The sequence below is a fragment of the Chrysochloris asiatica genome, unplaced genomic scaffold (genome assembly GCF_000296735.1).
Source record: "Chrysochloris asiatica unplaced genomic scaffold, ChrAsi1.0 scaffold00252, whole genome shotgun sequence".
Taxonomy (NCBI): domain Eukaryota; kingdom Metazoa; phylum Chordata; class Mammalia; order Afrosoricida; family Chrysochloridae; genus Chrysochloris; species Chrysochloris asiatica.
Genome location: NW_006408770.1, coordinates 2889772 through 2893995, shown reverse-complemented (window position 1 = coordinate 2893995; position 4224 = coordinate 2889772).

The window sequence follows — 4224 nt, the reverse complement described above, 5'->3', positions numbered from 1 at the left end:
TGCTTGCAGGCAGATAGGGTCTGTCTTTGATGACATGCCAAATGCCTCTTTGTCCCCCTGTGCCTTGGGCCCCCCAATTTTCCCTATATATTCACCGGTAATGCCTAGTGTGGCTATGAGGACCCCCCTGGGATGGACTATGTTGGTTCCTGAGGGCTCACTGGTTCTCTGCAAGCATGCTCCTTCTGAGAGTGTCTGCTCAGGGCCTGTTAGGTTCTGCAGTGGGCGGCGCCCTCCGCCCGGTAAGAGTCGGGAACAGGCGGGTGGGGCTTAAAAATGCTCGTAACTTCTCAGTTGTTAGTTCTTTTAAAAATCCAAGTTCATCGAGTTGCCGCCTAACGTTTTATGTTTGCCCAAAAGCTGTCTGTCTACCAGGCTGGGGCCCCTATTGTGACCCTGTCCCGTATTTCTCCTGAGCTCACGTACCTGTCCCACTGGTCAGGGGAGTGCCGCCGCTGGAAGTCCCTGTTCGTTTTTTATTGCAATTAGCTCGGTAAAATTTCCCCCATCCTTTGACTTTTAATCTCTTTTTGTCTTTGTGTGTGAGATGTGTCTCTTGCAGACAGCATATTGAAGGATCTTGTTTTCTTATCCATTTTGCCACCCTCTGTCTCTTAACTGGTGCATTTTATTCATTTACATTCAGTGTATTTAGAGATAAGATGAACTAATTGCTGCCATTATGTTTTTTTGTGTGTGTGGTGTTGATGCTTTCTTTGTTCTGTGTCTTCCTTTGCTGAGTTCATGCTTTTTGTCTTCATTCTTATGAGTGTTCTCATTTTTTTTAATGTTTCCATTTTCTTGGATTTTAATTTTCTTGGTATGTTGTGAAGTGTTAATTTTCTTTGAGGTTGTCTTATAGTCCATTAACTTTTCCCTCCATTTAGTGCAGTCTATTTTATCCTGTAATCTACCTGACCTAATCACCATCTGGATCTCTGTTCCTACATATTTACCTTTTACATTATAATTGTTTTGTTTATAGATTAACCTTCCAGATTCTCTGAGTTTTTTCTTACAGTTGTGTTCTGTTCTTGTCTCTTCCTTCTGTCGATTTAGTTCTGGGATGTGCCACCACGTATGTCAATCTCTGGTTGTTGTCTGTTCTTGTTGGTTCTCAGTCCACAGAACTTGCTTTAGGATATTTTGTAGCACAGGGTTGGCTTTGGCAAAATTCCTTTGCTTCTATTTATCCTGGAATGTTTTGATCACACCGTCATATTTGATTGATAGCTTTTCTGAATAAAGATTCGTGGTTGGCAGTTCTTTCTTTCAAGATTTGTATATGTCTCTACATTGCCTTCTTGCCTATTGGTTTCTGCTAAAAGATCTGAGAGTAATCTGACTTGTTTGCCTTTGTATGTAATGCTTCTCTTTTCCCCAGCTGCTTTCAGGATTGTCTCCTTCTCTTTGATTTTAGAGTGCTTGATTATGACATGTGTTTTGGGGTCATTTGTTTTGGGGTCTATCCTTCCTGAGTTTTGTTGCACTTCTTGAATGCTTATTATTTTTTTGTTGTTGTTTATAAAAGTTTTATTGTGAATTGTGTGATAGTTTACATTCATTCTATCATACATCGTTTCATTGCCATAGATACCATCCCATTCTTGCATCATCACCCAACAAAAGGGTAAACCCTGCAAGCCTGCCCCCCTCCCCACGGTCCTCAGCACACAGCCCCTTTCCCTCTCTGGATCTCAAGTCCCCAGCCACTCCATCACTCCGCATCATCGTCTCTGCCTCCATCTTGGGCCTCACTGCTTCTCTGGGTAGGGTCTCACTCTCTGCTCTTCTCCATTCATGGTCCCAGGGCCCTCCACTCCTAGACTTAAAAGTTAATCACTCCCTTCCTTGCTATAAAATGTCCACCTTTACATTTCCAACCCTCACAATCAGTCTTGATAATAATTATTCACTAATGTTTCACAAGAGACCATCTGCATTGCATTTCATCAGCCCTTCCTAGATGGGCTCTACCTTCCTCCATGCCTTTTGGATCTAGGTTCCCTCTTGAAAGCTTGTAAGCCAGTCACTTCTTACCTTTGTATCCCTCCCCGCATTTTGGGAAGTCAATGTCCAAGTTGCCCATCCCTGTCTACTCTGTGTGGAGGGGGTGGGAATAATTCTTGCAGCAGGGATTAGTTTACTTTTTTGAGCTACTGCATTTATAGGTGTAGGTCAAGTTTATCAAATTGTATCAGATGACACTTTTTTCCTCTTCTTTCTTCTTCGCATTGAGTTCTGTTCATCTAGTCATTGAAGCCAGGTCAAGTGGGTATCATGTGCAAGTGTGGGAGTTCTTGTGTCTGTCCGCCCTCCTCTTATCAGCTGGGCACTTCACTCTCCACTCTAGTCCTCTGTGGTTGTGTCATTGACTCTGGGCCCATGAGTCACCAGGTATTGCCATGCTGCTGGCCAACCAGGTCTCCACCCGGGTTCACAGGAGTCTGCTGAATGATGTAGGGCTTAGCTCGCCGCTTCATTGATATTCTTCCCTCACTTCTCCTTATGCGTGACATGCATGGTCGCCAATCAGAGCGTGTATTCACATTGAGTCTTAGTTTTGGAAGCGGATTTGCACTGAGAGAACCCTACCACTTGCCTTGATGTCTCCTGGGCAAGCAACTTGCGTGGTCTTGTAGTTACAGTCAGACTGCCCTTATTGTTTTGTATTTTTCCTGTAGGTATTTTTTTCAAGATGTATCTTCTGGTTTTCTAGCTGCTCCAGTCTGGTCTGCTCGCCATTTCAAGTGGAAAATTTCCCAGCTCTGAAGGTCTGGATGTGGTTCAGACTTCCACTTACAGCCTTATGTAATGCAGAGGCTGCTCAGGAAACCTCCTTCACTGGACACATTGTAGCCCCATTTTAGGTATTCCAATCAGTTTTAGGCAGAAGATGGACTCACAAACTTTCTATGGTGATATTTCTGGCTATTCCTTTCTCTCCCTATCCAGTGTCTATTTTATAATATAATGCGTGGAAAAACCAAGGTTCAAAAGACAGCCAAGCATCTTAACATTATTCCCACCTTTTTCCCATTCCAACCATGTCTCAATCTCTGTATCCCAGAGTCCTTTGTTGTTCTAAGGCTGTGCCTACATCATTTTTTTTAAACTCTGTCCCATTTAGCCCATTCATACCTGTCTAATTGTTCTCCCAATTGCTTTGTTCTTCCATTCCCCTCTCCCTACTTGTATATTGTCCCCCTCCCCAACACCCAAACTATCCAGTGTCTATTCCCTGCCCCTTGCTCCACCTTTCCCTCCCACAACTAACCCTGCCCCTATGTCCCAGCAACCAGCTAAGAAGCCCCTTTAGTGGATTAGTTTGGGTTCTTTTTCTTAGTCTTTTATAGTAGTGATCCTATGCAGTAATTTTCTTTTTGTGACTGACTGATTTCACTCAACATAATGTCCTTAAGGTTCATCCATGTTAGGTAGTGGCATGTAGCTTCCTTGTTATTTTTCAAGGTAGCATAATACTCCATTGTGTGTATGCACCACAGCTTGTTTATCCATTCTTCAGTTGATGAGCACTTTGACTGTCTCCATCTTTTTGCTATTGTAAATAGTGCAGCTAAGAACATTGGTGTGCATATATCTTCCTGTGTTTTGGCTTGTATTTCTTGTGGGTAAATACCAAGTAGAGGAATTGCTGGGTCGAATGCTATTTCTATTTTCTACCTTCTGAGAAAGTGCCATATTGCTTTCCAGAGAGGTTGGACCATTTTGCAGTCCCACCAGCAATGCAGGAGTGTCCCAGTCCCTCCACATTCCCGCCAGCATTTATTGTCCTCAACTTTTTTGATCTTTGCTGTTATTGTTGGTGTGAGATGATAACTCATTGTTGTTTTGATTTACATCTCTCTAATGGCTAGTGATCGTGAACATTTCTTCATATGTTTGTTGGCTGCCCAGATCTCCTCCCTGGAGAAGTATCTGTTCATATCCTGTGCCCATTTCTTAATCGGGTAATTTTTCTTATTTTTGTAGATGCGTGGTATTTTCCTATATATTTTAGAAATGAGTCTTTTATCGGATATGTCGTTGCAAAATATTTTTTTCCCAGTCTGTGGGTTCCCTTTTTTCTCTCTTGGTGAAGTCTTTTGATGCACACAAGTTTTTAATTTTTAGTATGTCCCACTCGTCTATTTTGTCTATTTTTGTTTGTGTACTTTTCAAAATGCGTGGCAGTCTGTATATGCCCTGAATTAGTGCCCTCAC